This window comes from Micropterus dolomieu, linkage group LG05 (assembly GCF_021292245.1).
Source record: "Micropterus dolomieu isolate WLL.071019.BEF.003 ecotype Adirondacks linkage group LG05, ASM2129224v1, whole genome shotgun sequence".
Classification (NCBI taxonomy): Eukaryota; Metazoa; Chordata; class Actinopteri; order Centrarchiformes; family Centrarchidae; genus Micropterus; species Micropterus dolomieu.
Genome location: NC_060154.1, coordinates 16,245,282 through 16,268,035, shown reverse-complemented (window position 1 = coordinate 16,268,035; position 22,754 = coordinate 16,245,282). Strand labels below are relative to the sequence as shown.

Sequence of the window (22,754 nt, the reverse complement as noted above, 5' to 3'; positions counted from 1 at the left end):
GCATGTAAAGCCGTCTGCTCCCAGTGTTGTTCCAAAGACTTCTATTCCTGTCATCATCACGCATAGACCAGTAAACCGAAACGTGCACATCCCACACAGAAATAATAGTAATCTCTTAAGGATTAGGACAACTGCACCAACTCCAGAACAAACTCATTTAAAATGGCTCTCTTCAATGTGAGATCACTATCAAGTAAGACTTTTATCTTAAATGATTTTATCTTGTCTGCAAATCTAGATTTTATGTTTTTAACTGAATCCTGGTTGCAAATGAATGACTATAGCCAGCTAGCTGAACTGTGTCCGCCACAATATGATTGTTTTAGTCAACCGAGGGTCAGTGGTCGTGGTGGTGGGATAGTGAGCGTGTATAGGAAAAATTTAAAATGTCATCAAGTACGCTGTGATGAATTTAACTCCTTTGAAGTTCTCACTGTTAAAGTTGGATCATATTTGTTATAATTTATCGCCCCCCAAAACCGCCTGGAGGATTTTTATCAGAACTTCCTGAATTTTTATCTACTCTGGTTTTAAATTATGACAGAATTGTTCTTTGTGGCGATTTTAATATTCATGTTGATGACCCCACCAATGTTAATGCAACTGACTTTTTAAATATGGCCACTTCTTTTAACTTCAAACAACATGTCAAAGGGCAAACCCATAACCGTGGTGGTCTACACTGGAGTTGGTTTTTACCCTGGGTGTCAGCATTTCCTCTGTGGAATTAGTGGACATGACCATATTGTAGTAGACCTAAATTTATTAGTTATGCATTTTAATAAATTTATGAGAATTGATACCCAATTATGAATTTTCAAGATTCATAAAATCATTTTATTTAATTCCTCGTTAAGGGCACCACCGGAGTTGTTATAATCCTAGAGTCTTCGGACCTCTAGGTAGTTTTGAATAATTATACAATTATTACTAGTGATCAGTTAGTTAATAATCGCTCAATTATCTTAAATCAGTCAGTCAGTCTCATATCTAAAGGGTCAATTCTCTTGGCAGGAACTATAAATAGGCAACACACACAGCTCTTGATTATATTACAGTGAATTTATTCTCTAACTAAGGTGATAAAAAGATGGTTGGATACAGGGAACATAAACATTTGCTGAACAATGAGCCTGGAGGTTCGATTGTGGGAAGCATTTGACTCATACGGCATAGGAGCTAATTAAAGTAAACTAATTCTATAATTTAGGAGTTAAAATGGACATCTGATCACAGGACGTGTGTTAAGTCTTACTGCTTGTCGACAGCCTGCTTTTGGCCTGTTGCACGGGTCCCACGCTAGCTGCCCGATCCTGGCTTTTTGCTAGGGATTCCCCAGGGTTCTCCGTGTCTGATTGAAACGCCTCCTCCGTCTGGCAATTCGGCTGTTTTCAGGTTTCCTTCGTTGTAGCTGGCGAGACCACGTGGCTTGGTCTGACCTCGGTGAAGTTGGCTCGACGACAAAGGCTTAAAATGGAACTTGGTCGTTCCTGAATTAGTCCAGTGTAAATTAACGGACTCATAACTTTAACAAACAAAAGAAATAAAGAAATTAAAACAAACTGAAGGCAGATCGATGTCGCGGCACTTCAGGTGTGTAGCTTCAAGCGAACAAAGGCCTGTTTGTTTCGCTGGTCGACTGAGGGCGTTGCCTGGCGCGGCACGCCGGCGTGCCGAAGCGTCCAGAGAGCAGAGTGGAAGAGCCAACAGCGAAGAAGAGGAAGAGAGCGAGAGAGGTCGCGTGTCACTCTTTTGTTGTCTGGGGCGTGGTTCCCCAGGGGGCGTCTCAGGTTTCCCATGGGACTGCCTTTCTAAACTTAATGTTTAAAGAAAAGAAATCTATTTGCACGTATTATAATCAAACATTTTCCACAATCAAACCTCAATGGTTGAACGGTTGTACTGTTCTAGGCATTTGATAACAGGAAACAATTGTCACATTATTGGTCAGGATATTTATACATTTAACGGCATTTCCGACGAGGGCATGTAATACTTATTTCGTCCACTTGGGGGAGCTCAGGTTACATGAGGAAAGCTTGGATTAAATCAAAGATTGTCTCTCCTTAGGAACCGGGGAATTTGTTGATTCATCCTTAAATTCAAGCTGGCGATAGAGTATAGTAAAACATTTCTTTTTCATCATTTCGAAAGGAATTTTGAAAGAAAGTATTATGAACAAGCATTGATTACATTAGATGAAGGAGTGTCTTGCTGAAAATAAAAACACTGCACAAGTAACTTTCTTTTCAGCACTAATAAACAACAGATAGCAACAGCAGTTAACATAACTACTCAAATAGAGGCAAACGTAATCAGGTAACTAAAGATTTAATTAAATGCTTTGAGCCTTTGGAGACTGCAGTCCTTTTACATCCAAAGTTCAGTGTCTGGAACATGTCACACTTGGGTGAGACAGGGGTTTTCCTTTTTGATGTGGTAATAAAACAAAGAATAAGGTTAGTTGCCACGGAAACGTGTGTGGGGGGGCCAGTTTTGATAGGCTGTTCAGGGAGATGCCAATGGCTGGCTCGTGTGCCTTTGTCAGTTTAACAGTCAGGCCCCGCGTTATCAGCTTCGGAATCAAAAAGGTGCCAGTTTTATGGTCGGGATAGCACTTAGAGAAAGCAACTTTGACCCCTCCGCTTCTTCTCTGGGGAGGAGAAAGGAATTTAGGGTAGCTCCACATTTATTCCATGTAAAATGCACAAATCCACACCGTTGTTCACTACACAGACTACAGGAAATTTGCTGACAATGCTGATAAGTTACAAAAGGTATGAATGATTAAAGTTTTGATCTAAGACATGAAATCTTTTTCTTGAGAACTGTAAAAGTGACACAGAAACATTGTTTGGTTGAGGGATGTTTATACATTTTTAGCGAGAAACAATATTTTCTTAATTCAAACATCAAGAAAAAGTTGAGGCACAATTTTCAAATCCTTCATTACAAAGTTATGAGAAAATCACAACAAGGAACCAGTCGTGTCAGATTTTCATCTTCCATTGTTCATTAATTCATCTCTTTCTTTCTCACTTAGCATATGACACATTTCAAGTGGAGAAGCAGATGTACAAGCTGATTGATGTGATTTGTAGAACAGAAGCGTGGAACATTATATGCTACAGTTCTGCATAGTTAGTCAGTTGGTGTAAGACAGATGTCAGGAAACAGAGGATGACATGACTTCTAAATTATCTCTTCTTGCCTCTCTTCCTGTTTGTAATTTAGAAATCATGTTGGCATAATTTTCAAAGTGTGATTCCTTCTGAGCATGAAAGCACTAAAACACCTTTAAATTAATCTTGGACTGTTGGATTTAGCTGTAAATACCATTCATATTCCTGAGCCTGTTGCAACTTAATGAACTTGAGCACTAAGAGGAAAGAGGGGAAATATTATGACAACAATCTCATGACTAATGTCTAATTTTTCTTTAATTCTCTGCCCACACACAATGCACATCAGTTTGATTGATGTGCTCCTGCCATACAAGATGTATCTATGTGTAATGCGCCCACAACTCTGCATTGTTAGCCTTGAAGTTTAATCAGCATGCATAGTAGGATGTGTGCTATGTAATTCACTGTTGACTTTATTGCTTTGTTTTCTTTTACATGCTTTTTGCAGCAACAGCAGGCTGCAGTGTGGTGTGTGGTATTTATGAAAGGTTATTAGTAATCCTGACAGCTCTCAGTCTGTGACTTTGTTTTCTCATGTTTTAGTGTAGGGCTTTGCATTGACCCTGGTGTGTTAGAGGCATAGTGAAATCCTGCAACAAAAGCGCACACATACACACAGAGATGTGTTTTGTAAATACTTGCCATATGCTGTGACCGATACCATTCAGCAAGAGTTCAGGAGAACGTTCAGAAGAAAATAAGAATATTTTGCTTTAACATGAAACGTATGAATAGTGACTGTCGACAGGGAATGGGGCAACTGTGTGGGGAAGGCTTTGGGACAGATCTAGCATGGCTTTGGGATTGATAGCCCACAAGGGGACCCTGTGAGAGAGAAAAGAGAGGAAAGGGATGGTCGGTGGGTCACGGAAATCAGGAATAAACAGACATGCAGGTCAGGAAGGCCGTTGTACAGTGGAAATGACATGAAGCGGAGAGTTTGAGATGTGGTCCTGCTCCTGAACTTCAAACTACTTTCATTTACAATGTTGACAGTGAGGTAATGTTTGCTTACCCACTGGACAGAAGCTTCAGTTAAGGTAACACAGGGCAGTAACCAGAAACAAAAAGTTATAAAACCCAGATCAAGGTCACATCTATGAATTTGTTGCTATGTCGACTTCGCAACAGTCCATCCATCCATCCATTGGTTGACTAAGCCCATTACATGGAGGGTAACCAGCTGGTACTGCATTCAACTGTTCTTGCTCAACCATCAGATCCAATGTTTTCCTCTGGGCATTGGTTTCTTATTCAAAAGCAGAAGTTAACATAAAGCACTGTAAATTAGAGGACCATCAGGATCCAGCATGTATGGAAATTACGAATTGTTTAAAATTTAAGATCACCACAAAAAGCTACTCATTTCAATCAGGAGGGACTTCATCTATAATAAATACTAAATCTAATAAGTTGTACACAATGAATATGGGAAATGTGAATTAGTGTGATTAGACCCATTGGCACATCATGGGATTAAAGAGGGTGGTGATGCCATAAGTGCCATAGAAACCACTGATTATGGTGGTAATGGTGATGCGATGAAGAGGATGCTGAAGATCTGGATCTGATGATGAGTGGACTGATAAGCCCGACCTATGCCTTGGTATGATGATGATGCAGGTGAACGGGGTGGAGGAGGGCCGCAGCGTTTTTGCACTGAAATGACAGCTGACAACAGCAGAGAGCAGAACAGATTTAAAGTATGACAGCAAGTACATGACTGGCTGATGGAGGTCTTGGCAGAGAGTGAATGCCCATAGTCAGCTGATTAGAGAAGCGGGAAAAGAGAGAGAGAGAGAGAGAGAGTGTGTGTGTGTGTGTGTGTGTGAGAGAGTTATGAATGGATGAAGCATAAAGATAGATGGATGAACTTACGCTGAGCTTCATTAGATGTGAGAGCCATGTATAAGCAATTTCAGTAGCCAGGGGCAAGTATTTAACATGGATCCCACAGAGTTTTTCCTCTCTCATCTGTTCATGTAAAAGTTATTTGCTTGTTCAATTGTTTGAGTGCTGAGTAATGTGTGACTTTTCCAATAACTTTTCCATTTTGAAAATCACTTCCTGAACACAGTCATTCAGCACAACGCTTTAAAGGACATCCTTTGTTAAGGTGCTGAGCTTTAATACCTTTAATACACTTGGAGGATTAAAGAGGGTGCGTGGTTGGCAGTGCAGTCAGGTAAGTGAGACTGTGGGGTTCAGAGAGGTCCACACCTGAACAAAACACTGTTCGGTCAGACACAGGGTACTGGGTGGTAACATACTGCATGAACAGCCCTGGAGGAGTATCAGTGCTCACTGGAACACAGGTAACACAAGATCCAGCGAGATGATGAAAGGATGGTGAAAGAAAAGTAAAGAAATGTATGAGGTGTATATTCAATATAAAGTATATTCAAGACACTGATTTTACATATAGCTTTACATATATTCTCTTGAAAAGTTTGAAATCTTAAATGTATGTCCCCAGGTATGACTTTAGTCTTGTGGTACTACATGTTTTCATGTGCATGGTGGGAAGTATTGATATTTGTTTAATAAGGGGCAAAATGGTTGCAACAAATTACTGACTTGGTAATGACCAGATTTATTTATTATTATATTTGAGGCAACAGTGTAAATCAATGTATAATCACCTCTCCGCAAATTATGTTTCAGAAAGTAGCTGAAAATCCTTCTGCTTATCAGACTCCCATGTCCTCCCACCGTCAACAACATAATGGTGTTTTGTGTCAGCAGTTATACATGGACATAATAGATTGTCTACTGCCCTCTACATCTGTTGCCAGTTGAAGGCTGACATGTTGATTTATGTGACTTGGAGTAAGGGTAATTAATTATTTTGGTTGATAAGATCCACTCCTCAAGGTCACTGTCCAGTGTTTCCCATACAGCTGGTCACTGACTGTAACTCTGATTAATACATGCAGAATGAGAATCAACAACATACAGTAATTAGGCAAAACCAGAGAAGAAGATAAATATAGAGGCCTTGACTGAAAGATTGTAGAGTCAGATTAATTTATAATTGTATAATTATTATGCTGTCTTAATTATAACTGGTACACATAATGTTTGTATCCTTTCATGTTTGATATTTGGTCAACACTGCTGAATGTTTGGGCAGTGCTGAACAACACACGCATTTCATGTTTTGTTTATAAAAAGCAAATAACCATTTTTGCATGTTTGTCATGTTTTGGATGAATGATGCGCTTATCTTAGAGTCTGTTTTTCATAATAATAATAATCTGATTAACATCTGTTTATGCATTGCCCACTTATTTGACTTTGACACGTTTGCCAGTGGAAAATTAGAAACAGATGTTCCAAATAGAGTAAAATACAACTTTATTGTCCACAAAGGTGTACAATTGTTATTGCCCCATCTGGCAGTTCATTAAAACACACAAAGCACCTAACAACAATGATGGCAGTATGAAAAGTCAAAGTAATAAAATACAACACACAAAATTTAAACCTACAATAATTGAACTGAGGGCAGCGAGCTGTAAACACAACGCTTGACATAGTATCATACTCTAAGTTGGCAAACGTGTTAGCAGATAGTTAGCCTAGATAGCCTATTAGCAGACACATCAGCTGATACAGAGCTTCATTAGCTTTGATTTGTAGTTGTGTTTCTGGTCACCTGGCAAATGTAAGTCCAATGTTCATTCTCCTTTTAGCTCTGTTTTTGGTCTCACCAACTGCTGTAAGAAATATCTGGCTCTTAAGTTACTAAAAGCTCCACTGTGTTCACCAGCTAGTCCCTAACTGTGTCTATCTGCTGTGTGGAGGCATTGTACTGTGCATTGTTTTTGCCTGCTGCAGCCAAAAGCCAAGTTTAGTCTCTACTGGTTCTTCCATGATACATTAGGCGATACCAGATGTACCAGACATGCTGCCAGTGCTTGAAGTGAAAAAAAAAAAGAAATTGTGCCAGTACTCCTCATTCACATGTTGTTCTCATGTTGGCATTTATACCCCCAAACTAGTATAAATTAGTGTATTAGTAGCCTAAAATGTTAAATAAAATTAAACAAAACGTTTTTACTTGGCTAATGTCTGCCTGCAGATCAGTGGCGTAAGGTAGTAACAACAGGCCCCAGTGCAGGCTGTTATGATGGGCCCTTGGGCTACACCGTTACGAAGCACACACGCACAAACACTGCATTCATGTCGGAACCCTTTATTGGCAATTTTATGTGCGTTGTTTCCTTGTTTTGCCACGGTTTAACAACTGATAAGATTAGATGCAGTAAATACCTAATTTAAAGCTCCTTAAATTGATTTATTTCCATATTAACATATTAAATTCAACAGTTCTCTTTGTGCGCGTCTCTCTCCAACACACAGACACACGCTGCTGCTGCTGCAGTAGCTGTGTTGCGTGCCCCTGGACGCAGCAGGTTAAAGTACCATCATGTGATGGATTTTAGAGTCGGACTGTGTCACCTAGACTTTTGTATTTGCAAAGTACAGAAGTCAAAGAGAACATTATAAGGAGCATGGCCAGTGCTGTCATTGTCAGAATCCTGAAACGTCACTACAAACAGCTGAGTGCAGGGGATGAGTCCACTGTACTGAAATGACGCAGACTTTTTCGGGCAATTTCAGTACAATAACCTCCTGATTCACGACTATCGCATTCCTCTTCGACAGAGAGGCAAGACATTATGGTGAATAAGAAAGAAAAGTGGCCTACACATAACACAACACCATGTTTTGAAAACAGACCAGCTACGGTGTACACACCGTTTAATATCCACAAGCACATCCACACAGTTAAACAGGTAGGTCTACTCAGCGCCGAGCTGACCTCGAAATGACAGCCTTTGAAACAGCAGCATGGCAGTCACACCAAATCCACTTAAAAAGCACTTGTAAAGTCACTCACCAATTTAAAAGGCGTCCGACAAGCCTGCATTGAGCAAAATCTTGGACAATGTGCTCAGTAATCCAAACCAATCTTATTTGGGAGCTTTGCGACCTTCTCTTGTTCTTTTCTCTCCTGTCCCTTCTTGAAACGACTTTTATGTGCGAATTGCATGACTGCTAGCTTGCACGTGTGCTCTGCTAGTCTACTGATCAGATTTAGCTTTTCACCCGATTTCTGGAGTCTTGTCGTCTGATCATATGATCAAATAGAAACTGATGATTGCTGGGCATTTATTATATATTAGCAATCATCATTGCATATGTTGGCTATGTGACACGAATACCAAAGAGAATAAGACTAAATTAATTCAGTTGAATCTGTGGCATCAATTTTTTTTTTTTTATTAATTTTTATATTTCACTGTATACCTTATAGCCTACTGCTTGCTACTGACTTTTGTGGGTAAAACCACTGACTGCAGTCTGTAGTTTTACCCACAAAAGTCAGTAAACTGAATGAATTTAGCCTTATTTTCTTATTTTCTTTGGCGTCAGACACCACAGCAAACGGGGAAATGCACATATGAATGTATATATAGCACTTGATAACCATTGCAAATACAGTTTGAGGTGAAATGGGTGTTTACTCTTGATTGATGAAACCGGTTGATCAGCTCGTAACTCGGCGGGTCCACTCCTGTCAAGGGCCCCCAGCACAGTGTGGGCTCCAGTGCAGCTACACTGTCTGCACTGTCTATACGTACGCTCCTGCTGCAGATTTATTTGATTTATTAGATTACTTGTAACTTTCTACAGGCTTATTAGATGAGATTGAACAATTCGGCTATTTTTACAAATAAAACAGTTGATATTACAGTTAAGATTTGATTAGGGCTAATGTTAGTGTGTGAAAAATGTTGGCCCCAGGCCAGTACGCTAAAGAGTACATTTTAGAAGTGCCGGTACTGAGTAAAGGTGAGTTCCAGTGTTCTGACAATTTATGCTTCCTTAATGCAAATTGATAGTGTCTCACCCTAAAATACCCTGTAAATTGTCAGAATGCCTGGCCCACTGTAAACACTGCATACCATCCACTTCACTTCTCCTACTTTGTGTACAAGGAAACCAGATTCAATTTAATTCCAAAATGTTTCTGTCACCTGTAGTCACTGTTGTTCCTCAGTTTAAGAGAGGAACCAGAGACTGTAGAGATTCCATTGGTTGGTCACAGGAAACTAAGAACTTCCACTTCGCTCAGCAAGATGCCTCAGACTCCTTCCCATGGAGGCCATTAGCTCTTTGATCAGAGCGAGTGAAGACGGACAGGATTTATCAAGGATGGGGCTGTTAAATAAAGCCAGCCTGTGGGTTACAAGTTTCATGATGATGCAACCGAACATACTCAAGCTGTGTGAAACACCCATAGTAACCCGGCAGAGAGCTCAGGGGTAGAAACTATTTATCCAGCTCAGCATGTATACCAAGCAGGCAACCATTACATCCCATTTGAGAACATGGGCACTTGAATTTGATGCTGTTGTTTGGGAGTGCCAATTTCATTTTAGTGCTCAGTATTCCTCCTATGTCATATGTTTTTCTCCTCTATTTGATTTTTTTAGCCAGAACGAGGCAGAAATATCTCCAGCAATTCCTCCAAGGATCTTAAAGAAAAGGTCTATAATTTGGAGAGTGGCAATCTGACATTCCAGCATGTTATCATGTGAATACGTTTAAAGCTTGTTTCTTTTCATACAGTCCTTTATACAGGAAAGACCAATATTGGATTCGCTCTTGGCATAGTAAGATGAAACTTTAATATTCCCTGTGATGAAATTTTCTGTTAGAAATTGGATCTAGACCAAAAATATAGATATAATATATAGATTTATAGAACACCTCCTGGACTGAAATATTGTATTTGAGGCAGTTTGTGGTGAAGCTGAGGTACGTGCTGTAACCCATGGCCCCTTCATATATGTCATTCTACTGTATCACAGATTTTTCTTTGTTCTCTTTTTGTGTTTCAGCTTTTTGTCAACAGTGACTTGTAGGACGATGTATAAAGTATATAATATAGTATACTATAATACCAGATCTAAAATATATGCTCAGAGTGGCTACAGCATTTTTTATGGTTATGTTTAGGCACTGGCAGCGCTTAATTAAGGTTAAGGTTTGAAAAGATCATGGTTTTGGTTAATGCAGAAAAAATCCACAGTGACATGAGACACAACAGGATTTTCAACATTGAACAAAAACCACAATCCTTCTCTAAGAGCTTGTTGACTGAACTGAACCACAGACAGGCCTCTGGTGTCAAAGTCCTGCATTTTGTACGCTCGCCACCAAAAACTTCGCCTCTGAATATAATCTGGGTAGCGATTGTGTTTTCCACCAGAAAACAAATTAGCAGTATATGAACACAAATTCTTGCAGACAGAGTTGTGTATTAATCCATAAGAGTATTTGACTTCTGGACTTGAAGCAAGTCTGACTACGTGACAACTTAGAGATTTACAGGTGAACAGATGTTTGCGGTTTACAGATCCATGCATTACGCCCATAGAGATTGTTTACAGCAGGACATGTGTTTTTTTCCTTTCTTTTGTGCTTTGTGGCTGAGATAGAAGAGAAAGCTGTTTTGACACTGCGGATGTTGTACACAACAGAGAGCTGAGAGTCATGGGAGCTCACAGGTTCAGACAGCGACTTTCAGTGTACCTGGGAATATATCTTTCTGAAGGTTGCAGCCACCTTGTTTCCACATCCTCACACTATAGAAAGAATTCACAGGGACATTACATAGTTTCCAGGAAAAAAATTCTTCAGTCAAGGACTTTAAAATGTTGTTTCCTTCAGTAAAGTTGAGTCACGGTTGATGTAGCACAACTTCACATTTAACAGTGACTCTAAGTGAGGACACCCACAGCAACACATCTGAACTCATTACAAGAGATTCACTTTAAAGTTTGTTTTTACATGCAAGAATTATGTTATGTGTGACGAAATTGAAATATATTGTACTGGATATTTTATGATTCATATTCCTGATCCTTAACTTCAGTGAGTATTCCCTCAAGGGATACAGCCTCCAGACAACATTGCTTCTTTTGTGTGTGCTGTTTATATTTACTCTTTAAATTACACCTCAAGCACACCCAGTTACAAGTAACCTTTTTTTTCCTTTTTTCTTTTTGTTGTTGGTACAATTCAGAGTGCATGGTGTAATGCCGTTTTGAGTTGTCATTGCAGGAAACGCACAGGTGAAACAAATTTCATTAACAATGACAAACCATCCATCAAGTGTCCCAGGAAGGCATGCCAGTGATGCACCATGCAAAACCAAGACTCGCCTAGATTGAATGCAGTTGTTCTTAATGTTATTAATTTCACCTGCGCTTTTCCTGCTGTGACATGCCAAAACGTCTCCTGTTTAATGTAACAGATTACAGATTGAGAAAGGTTTAGATCTCTGTCCCAGCAAGTCTTCTAAATTAAACAAAAAATACATCATTTGGTGAGGGTTAGGAAATGATGATGGCCATGCTTAAAAAATAATCCTCATCCTTCTGCAGAGTTTGTGGCTCTATAACAACATCTAACGTCTAACAACAGACTGCGATCCTTTGCTCTCATCATAAGGACTTGAAGGCTCTGTCTTGTGGTTGAATTAGTAGTTTTCACAAACAGTGCATGGCTCCTCATGGCACTTCCACAAATAATGTATTAGTAATCTGAGTCTGAGCTACATTTTAGGGTCTGGATTATTTTCATTAAATCAGAGTGGCGGTGACGTGTGTGCATGATCTTTTTATATTATATTTCAATTCATTATAAATGTCACTTGAACGTAAACTGATGCTGTGGTTCTTCTTGAAAAGACAGTTTCCTTTGTCTATGACTTGCCATTATAAAGGTATACATTAAAACATAATATGATAAATGCAACAGGTTTATATTTGGATCACTTGTTAAATAATGATTCTGTAATGGTAGTAGTGATTTATTATCTGCAGAACAAAAAATACATTTGCATCACTATCTTGGGTGTAATTCCTCTGGCACGCAAAACTGTGAAAACAGGATGACAGTGACAACATGTGAGTGGATACGAAATGGTATTTAAGTGTATAACCCTGATATCTGAATTAAACAAATGCATGCATGAGCAGGTCAAACCCTCCTGTGCTTCAAGATTCATTGTTTTCTCATATTAGACCACATAATTAAGACAAGTGAAGAGCAAGTCTTGTTATTTCAATTGGGTTAGTGTTACAACCTCTCTGATCATAAATTCAAACGAGAACACTAATTGCAATTAATGGAGTTCTGCACACATGTAAGGAACGCAACCTATTTGTTTTTCCTATTAATAGCTACAGATAGCTCTTTGTTGTTGCCTCCTCTAATGGTCTAAAGAATGACTTTGGTTAGAAAAGCTTCTCACCAAATTACACTTGATCCAAATGAGCACTTTTGTCTTATCCGTCTCACTTCTGCAGACCGAACATCTGTGCATGGCTGTACGCTGAAGAGTCAAGCAACATATGGTCCCGTATTTTTTGTCAGGCGTGAACGGTTTACTGTATATTAGAGGCTGATGCTGAATTAGCGAATAAAAGAACAAAGTCAGTGTCTGGCTATAAAGCCTCTCTCAAGGCCTTCTAAAGATTCTGTCTGTGAGCCTGCTGTGATTTATGGAGTGATGCGGTTTTCTTCAGGCTCTAGTGTTTATGAGGGAACTTTCTGGTCAAGATACTCCAAGATACATCTTCTTGTAATAATTAAGCTTTTTTCATCAGCTTGGTCATCAGTGTATTTTTTAAAAAAGCATAAAAAGCAATGCATCATTACATTATTAATGTGGATTCTGCCACAACCATGCAAAATCAGAGTCTCTAGAGACAGTGGTACATGGTGTATGTGTGTGTGTATGGTGGATGTTGTTCATGATCCACTTTAATGTAAAGTAAATTATGCCTGCTGTTTTAAGCTATTAGAGTAAGGTCAGAGTTATTTTAAGTACACTAAGCAGAACCTTATCATCTCTGAGCTTAGCCTTAGTTTTTTTTATCGACAAAGCAGCCAGTTCACAGTCCTGACTTCATAGCCGTGTCTAATAAAAGGAAGCCGTGCGTTCTCGGTTTACAGCTCCAGCAAAGGTAAAGGTTAGTTGCTCATTCCCCTCCCCTGAGCAACAAAGGAAACGACAGAAAGAAACAGAAGGAGCAGTGTGATTAGAAGCTGGAGATCGAGTCGCTAATCAAAGCTGCGCCGGGATCTGAAACTCTACCAGCTGAGTGTGGAGTGCTCTTCCTGCTCACCGTGATGGCGGCGACACACTAACCTGAAGTGACCAGGGGGAACAAAGATCCACACTTTAATTCATTTTACTTTTATGTTCTCTTGCTTAATGAAAATCAAATCAAAACTTAGCCAGGGGCCGCTCGTTCTTTGTCGCTATCCCTCTTCCTCCCTCTCCGTATTCTCTTCCCCCTGTCCCTCGCTGTGTTGCTTTGAAGTGTAAATCAGATTCTACTGATGTATGAAAGTAAAGTGCAGACACTGTTCACCAAAGACCATTTTACAGCACCAAGGGCACACAGGGTTCAACCACTAAACATATAGGTCAAAAATGCTTTATCCAACTGTGTGTGTGCGTTTATGTGTGTGTGTGTGTGTGTGTGTGTGTGTGTTGTATGTAAAGCCACTTATCAAAGGAACTGGTTATTAAAATGTATGAGGCTGTATAGACAGAGTAAGATTTTTTTTTATAGATAGACCTTCTGTTTGTTTTTAATCTCTGCATCAACTGTAAAAACTCCAAAAACACAAAAATTATCATCTGTCAAGTACTTTTGTCTGGTGCTCTGACTTCCTCAACATCATGCTTTCAGGAAAGTTCTAGCTTGACTTATTTTGTATCGGTCGGTGTTGTTTTTACTTTGGGGATTTTAAATAATTAGATCTCTTAGTTGAGTGAAAATAAGCCAATTCTAATGTAATAGAGCTCTGATATTCTACAAAATAGAAAGTATTAAAAAAGTCCACCTGACCATTTTACACACTCCTCTGACTTCTTCTTCCTTTCATTCATAGAGATTTAATAAAGAAATCCTTGGATTAACCACATCAGTGTACTTCATGAAGACAGAAAGTTTTGATGGCGCCTCACTGTAAGTCATTTCATATTCACATGTTACATACTATCTACTTATATATGTTCATGTCCTGTCTCTTACACTTTATAGTCCAATACATCACTTGGCTCTCACATGTGAATAAACAAACGTTGACTTCTGCATCCTTGCTGCTACAAGACTGCCTGATTTCACAAATTTAAGTTCACTTCATCAACTTTAGTTGTGCGTGAATGTTTCTTTGAAGAGCATCTTAAAGTCCAACTGAAAGTAAATTGCATTTTGTTTTGTCTGCTCCATATCTGCTCAGTAGGCTAAATCACTTGTCTTTATTTGTACTGAGATCAGAAACAAAAAGGCAGACATTAATATTTTTTGGTTTCATGATGGCACGTGATGTTGAGTTTGAGAGAAGAAGTCCAACGAGCTTAAAACTTTCAACCCAACAGGGCAGTGAACACTAAGCCTGGTGAGTTACTTTTTGAATATATGTTCATGTTCCTGTGTATTTCAGGATCTGCCGGAACTTGTGAGCTCCAGGACAGTCAGTGTCAAGCTTTCTCAGATTTTCTAATCTATTACATGAGACGAGCCACATCGTCAAACTAAAATATGTAGTTTTGTCAAAATAAATGTCTAAAACCTCAACATGAGTGAGTATATTGATTTAACAAATACAATAATATATTAAAAATAAAAGTTGTGAACGTAACATATTCTACCAACTTCATGGTGAAATGAGCTATTTTTGTCTTTTGTCTTCTTTAATTAAACCACTACGTTTAGATTAAAATAGAATTTTTAATGGTTGCAAAACATACATATTACCAGACAAAAAAATAAATATAACAACATGTACCTGCTACCTATATGCCACTCTCTTAAAACAATAATAATTAGTAAAAAATTTTAATCTATTAGACCACATTTACTGCTCATTACACCGCTGCCATAAGTTCAAAGTACTGTATGGGGGACTGTGTACTGTAAAAGTGTTTGCAAAATTGTCACATTGCAACTTATTGCACATTAATAAAAACTCACATTTGCACCTGAATCTCATAAAGATGGACATTATGTATTCATTCAGGCCGTCTCTCCTAAGGTAGGTTTTGTTTACCCATCGACTGCAGCTGTTCAACATGCATCAGAATTAGTCTACCACATGTTTTTACAGTGTATGAAAGACTTTGATTTATTTCCAGTCAGCAGTATGTGATGTATATGGCCATGCCTGCTTTTGATTATTTTTCAAAGACTCATCAGTCTTTCTATATCAGAGGATGTTGTATATTTGTTTTTGCTTTGATTCAGCACTAGTTAGTAAAGTTAATATTTTTAAGATTTCATCTCAGTGACTAGATGATTAATAAAAGTTCAATGCAATAGAGCAGGGGTGTCAAACTCATTTTCACCAAGGGCCACATAAGCATTACGGTTACCCTCAAAGGGCCAGTTGCAACTGTAAGACAAACGTAACATATTGTTAAATAACTGTATCTTTATTTGATTATGTATTCAAGTTAAGGACAATCATCAGATGTAAAAATATAGCCTTAATAAGAAAATGTCTCTGTGTTATTATAACATAAATAAATAAATTTATCAGATTTAAAAACCCTCATTTCTCCATCAATCAAAGCACAAACATTTCAAGTAAATAACAAACACAAATATCATCAAACATAAGCTTTTACGGTAACTTTTCACTTTTTCACAGTCCAGAGGTAGAGAACCATGGTAAAACAAATAATTGTGATCTGCTAGTAACATGAGGGACAGATGTGATAAAATTATAGTCCAGCTGCACACAGCCTTGCAGAGGGCATACATCCTACTAATGAGAGATATTTTGCACACTACACGATTTTAACCCGATTTGCCGCTCGGCGAGCTCGGCGACCGTCAGGCTGTGATCGGGAGTAAATCAGTGGTTGATCTGCAGTTGCCAGTTGTTATGCGACTACTCAACGATACATCATAACAGCTCCCCGCCACATTTCTGACACATCGCCTACGTCTGCCAGATATCTAGCACGCCAGATATCTGGAGGAGTCGGCCGAATCGACATCTACATTCAGCCAAAGAGAGCGGGCAGCTACTTTTTCACCGCAAATACATTTTACTCACCTCCAGCTCTCTCTGTAGCACGGAGATTCCCGCTACCTGCGTGTGCTAATCCATTCTTTCAGCCAGATTCTATGTCTTTATAATTGCTGTCTTTATAATAACAAAAAACAGCTGTTTTGTCTGTAGGTTCGTGTCATTTACCATTTGACATTTCATGTGTGTTTTCTTGACAAAACGTGCTTTGGAGACCAGCGTTGGGTGACAGAGTCACTGTCAGCGCTTATAGTGTGACCCCCTGTCACCGATCAGTCATGTAGCGTGAACGCCACAACGACTTCAAGACTCCCGTCACAAGACGGCAAGTTGTGCAGTGTGAACGGCACGGCCATCGGCCGATGCTGAAAGTCGTGTAGTCTGTACAAGCCTTAACTAACGTTGATCCTTCATCACTGATAGTGCCTCATAACACAAAAGACATAGCCTAGGCCTAGCCTACTGGGTTTTCTCCTTGAAGCACAAACATGTATTCACTTTCCCATCATTCATGAAATTGCCTTCCTTCTGCATCAATTTGCATCGTCTTGGATATTTAGGCATTGTTTGTATACATTTCTCATCTGCACTTGTTGGAAAAAACTACGGTAGTGGGTGTGGAAACATCGCAATCTAGTGGCGGGATGCCGTCACTTCTGGGGTCACAAAATTGACATGCATTGTGGGAGATGTAGTTTATGGCAGCATAGACTTTTATTTTAGGACAATCATGAATCTTTAAAGCTTTCGCGGGCCACATAAAATGACGTGGCGGGCCGGATCCAGCCTGCGGGCCTTGAGTTTGATACATGTGCAATAGAGGCTGTGGTGGACAGTAACTAAGTACATTTACTTAAGTACTGTACTTAAGTACAAATTAGAGGTATTTGTACCTCCCGAAACCCTGTACGCAGGATAAGCGGTTGACGATGGATGGATGTATGTACTTTACTTGAACATTTTCTTTTCATGCCACGTTCTACTTCTACTCAACAACATCACAGAGAGAGTTATTGTACTTTTTACTTCACTACATTTATCTGACAGCTTTGGTTACTAGTTACTTTACAAATTAAAGGAGACCTTTTATACTACATTTCCAGCCCTATATTGTAGTTCTGTGACTCCTTTAAGGTAGCTTTGCATAATTCAAAGTAAAAAAAACCTTTCTGTCTTATACTGGCACTTCATGCAGGCCCTCATTTCAGTCTCTGTCTGAAACAAGCTGAAGATGCTCTTGTCTCTTTGACACAAAACATATGAAGAGTTTATAAAATATAATGTTTTGCTATAAATTAAACTACCCAACAGTTACAAAAGTACAGCTAGTACATTAGTTGATTGACAGAAATTTAATTGGCAACTATTTTGGTAATAGTCATGTCATTTTCTATGTAAAAACATTGATTAATGGAGAAAGTAATCAGTGGATTAATCCATCATGAAAAAAGTAATTATATTGCAGTGATACAAAATAGTTCAACCTCAACCAACTACAACAGTTAAATCCTGCCTTTATGTTAATGCATGAGCATTAATAATAATAATAATCTAATGATATATAATAGTTCTAACAGTCACAGGACAGTTTTCTTTCTACTTTGAGTACTTTTACTTTCAATGCAGGAATTTTACTTCTAACAGAGTACTTAAGGAGTGAGGTATTAGTACTTTTACTTAAGTAAAGGATCTGACTACTTCATCCACCACTGAATAAAGGAATAGAGATATATGTCTGAGCAGAAACTAATGATTAAAGCTCCTCCACAGATAAATTAATATTACTTACCAGGCTTTGTTTATGACCTCATTTGTTCAGATCTCAGAGGTCTACCTTTTACAGCATGTAATGATACTAAATCCTTCAAGAAAGAATTTCCCTCTTCTTTTTTCTTTCAGCCAGGACTTACAATGAACTTGAGACACACACACACACACACACACACACACACACACACAAAGAACATGAACATGTTGAGTTACAACTGCTAAAAGACCTTTATGACTCAAAAGTGTTGAAGTCAGTCACCCACAACAAAGATATATCACATTTAATATCAGTCACAATTGTTTAAGTGGATTTGCAGCATGATTTTCTGCTTATTACGCCATATTTTTTTTGGGGGGGGGGGGTTCTTTTCAGACAAATTGAGGTTCAGCATTAAATGTTTAGTCTTGTTAAGAATAGCAAACCATTCCTGGCTTAAAGGCTTACAAACAAAAGGATTTAAAACAGATTATTTTTTTCTACAAGGCTCGTATTATCAGGATTAAACTTAAAGCGCCCAAGGGTGAGTACAATACAGAGAGGACACACACAATTCTAAGACAAATAAGTGTTCAGGGATAAATGGAGTTACTTTGTTAATTTACTGTGCTAATGACAAAAGGAAACCCTTCTGTATATTATACTATTAAAAGCAAAGTTAAAAAGAATATTCATTTAACGGTGACTGGATGTGGACAAAAATTGTCTTAATTGACTTTAAAATGATCCAAGCCCCCATGATGCCAGACAAAGCCTTTTGCCATGACCATGAAAGGATTTACTCATCTTCACCCACGGACAAGACATACTGTAGAGGTTTTGAGATTCTCGTTTTGTGTGACATATCTATATATACATGATGTCAAATATCACTTGCTCTGCTGGGTTTGACCAGTTTACTTGATTCCTGCATGAGATATAAAAAGAATCTGAAGCTATGGGGAAAGTAGGGCAAAGAAAATAGATTTTATGCCGGGCATTAGCCATCATTATTATAATGGTCAGTGATGATGAGTTAATTTCTGCTCCTTAGTCACAGAGCAAAAGGTTATACATGTTTAAATCATGCAGCGTGATCAAAAAAATACATCAGCTTCTGAAACTTAAATATAAATATAAAAGTAGAATTTTACTATTTCCCAACTATGACGTGCAAAAAGCGATGTATTAGTAATGATGTTATGATGGTCAAATAATGTGTTCAATTGACTGTTTGCTAAACCGCTCCCCCTAACTACTATGGTCTAATCAATGGTTAGCCACCTTAACTAGGCAAAGCAAGCCTGTAAAGCTTTGGAGTTCTCCACATGTTGACGTTGTGTTTATGTGGCTCTACTTAGTAGTTTGGAGGGTTTTATCTGTTTTCATTACTTTTCTAAAACCAAAACACAACAGCAAAAGTGAAAGGAATGGATTAAACTGTGTGTCTGTCTGCTCTAATGTAAGCTGCAGTCACTAGCATGTCTGGCAGTGGCGGTTCTAGACCAATTTTATTGAGGGGGCCAGACTGGGGCCAGATGTTTTGTCACAGGGGCATATTCAATCTGGGACAAAAGAGACAAAGGCAATGTTTAAGCTTTCAAAATGTCTTGTTTAATATACAATCTAATGTTTTTGTATGTTTCAGTAACAAATTAAATACGGCAAATTAATACATAAGCTGATCTACTAATGGTGTGCACGCAGAATGACGTCTTTCAAAAGTGCAAGATAGCACCTGTTGTTCATTTACTACTTTTGCCTTAATGAATATGCAATTTGGGGCGTTTCAATTTTATTGTACAAAGTAATGGCAGGGTAACATGCAAATACATTTATTTACTACAGGTAATGTGATCTAATAAGCCTACAAGCAATTTCATGCGCAACAGCATCTGTATTTAATACATTTGAAAGGAAGGTGCAAACCGCCAAGGAGACACAGCCATAATGAAAGAAGGCGTAGAGAAATTAAAAATATTTGATAATATTTTTCTGTATCCAATATATAGAAATAAAATTATTTTATTTTATTTATTCAATGAACTATATCAATTGAATTGTTTTTTTGTATTTTCCTTTAGCTTTGGCAATACTGTCGTTTTAACAGTCATGCCAATACAGCAAAATTCTCTTCGACCTTGAGAGGGAAGAATTTAGAAAGGTGCGTGACGCTGCAGAGAGCCCCCAGCTGCAGTAGTGCACGGATCAAGTGTAAATTCATCCAGCCAGAGGGAACGATCACCAACTGTTCACAGCGCGCCGGTCATAATAGCGACACAACCCATTATAGGTATCGGAGAGGGAATGGGCCGTACAGGGCCAGGGACAGGAGATCGCGAGGCGACCGGGCACGGTGCGGACGGTCGGTGATTGTTCACTCTGGCTGGATGAAGCACGATCTGCAGTAATTTCCTAGCATCTGGGTCATTCCAGCATACTGTAGCTGTTTCTGCTGGGGTTTCCCAAAGCAGTTTTTCAGTCCCGAGTACTTAGTGCAATCTAAGGCAGGATGAAGGCCCTATGACTTTTGCTAGGAAACAACAAACGTCTCCATATTCACCCATGTTTTAAATTAAAATTAAATAGTGCTGGTACTGGTCAAAGCAATGCAAAAATGCACACAATGAATGCTGACTGTAAAAGCATGTTACATTTGCTATTTACATCATATAATGAGATATATTCTCTTTAACCTGTCACAAGGTGTATTGTTATGTTTTTCTCAGATAAAAGGATATTTACAGAGGAGTGTGGCTGCAGCAACAGTGTATTTAGAGGCTAATCCTTGTTAACATTGGCCTGCCGTCCTCATCGTCAGCGACCTCGTTTTGTGGTTCAATCACAATCTTCTTGTTTCTCTCTCAGTTTTGTCCCTTTTTCAGTTTTTAATTTCAGCATATTCAACGAGATTGGTAGGTGCAATAAAGACGGAAAATACAAAGACAGCACTTTTCTTAATTGTCTTTTACTCTAGGCACAAATGGTGATAACCTCATTTGACTCCTTCCTGTTTGCATAAAGAAAGAGCTCTGACTTTGTTTTTAGGGCACCAAACTGAGATTGTAAACTCTATTTCCTGTCAAAGCCCAGGTGAGTTTGCCTACATTTTTCATTTAATATTCTACCAAACCTGACTGCTGCTTCTCCTCAAACCCCCTGCCATCACTTTCTGATACATCAAATGTTAATTTGCCTTCATCTTGCAGAACTGTTTCTCCAAAGATAAGAAAGTGAAAACCAGTCCTCTCGTTGGTTACCCTCTGGGTTTGGCTTCATTTTCAACCTTTTCCAGGGCTCATCTTGCCAAAATTAAAGACACACATGTCTTGCTTTCTTGGTCCATTAAGGCTGTGTTACCACTTAAGACCTGTGGCTTCATTTGATGAGTTGCTGCACATCACAACCAACATGTTATTAACACTCAGAGCACTGACATCAAAAAGCACAGAGATGAGGTTATTAAAATTATCCTTAGTAAAAGGATGCTATATTTCAAATGAGATTTCAGGTGGACAGAGCTTTGACTGTAAGAGGTTTTTCTTGACTGCCTCTGCAGGTTCAAGGTTGGTGGTTTTTGGGTAGACAAGGCTAGGCTTTAGTATGTGGACACAAGTCATGAATAACCTGTGCAGCCTAATCCAGTCTTGCACAACAGTCCTGCAACATTTATTATAGTGTAGAGCCTTATGTGAAGTAGAAATCAGCCAAAAGTCAAATGCCTCTGTGTGCGCAGTTCTGTTGAAGAACATTACCATGAGCTATAGTAACAGGTAGGTTTAACAGTCCGCCTGAAGAGAACAGACTCTGCCTGTTAAGTGATTTATGCGAGAAACGTCCATTTCATATTTTGTTACTCATTATTGCTGATGAGTTCTTCTAGATGAATGATTATAAGAAACTTGAGCTGTTTTTTTAAGAAGATAACCTTTTTGGTTGCTGATTATATTTTAAGTGTTCTTTGTAATATAGTGTTATATGTATAATATATATATATATATACACATATACACATACATATATACACATATATATATATACACATGTATATATATATATATATGTGTAGGTGTATATATGTGTGTGTATGTATATATGTATATATAATTATATATAATAAGTCATGTTCATGCTGACAAATGCTGTGACCATAAGCGGAGGTAGCGTGGGTGCACAGGGGCGGCAGACCCAGGGCCCTGGCTAGTCAGGGGATCCCCTACGTGGACTTTGAGGTTTAGCTCAGTTGACTGTAAACACAGACAAACACTACTGCTGCATGCAATTCAGCTGTATTGGTAAACTTCAGCAGCTCTTATCAAATGAATCAGTCCCTTTGCTCCTGGTTTCAATGGTAAAACACTACAAGAATGACAGTTACCACCAAAATAAACACTACATTAAGGAGACATGTTTTAATAAACAAATCATAAAGTAACATTTGTATTTCAAGCAAATTTTAACATAACTCTCTTCACCGCACTGCATCATGGGAAATCTAAGGGACGATGTATCACCCCGGAGTCAGTTACAAATGGTTAAAACGCACACAAAAGGAAATCATTTAACTACGTAACCTACTTAATCATAGTAGAAGCACAAAATGCAAACACCAAATCAACAGAATCTAAACATGTCAGCAAAATCAGGTAGGCAAAATGCTCTGATTCCGAAATGCTCACTGTGGGAAATGC

General features: G+C 38.6%; 1 protein-coding gene across 1 annotated transcript in view; it reads right to left on the bottom strand.

The window, feature by feature from the left end:
• mfn1b (mitofusin 1b) overlaps positions 1-22,754 on the bottom strand; it is a 37,808-nt gene that overhangs the window by 4,289 nt on the left and 10,765 nt on the right. The window lies entirely within an intron of this gene.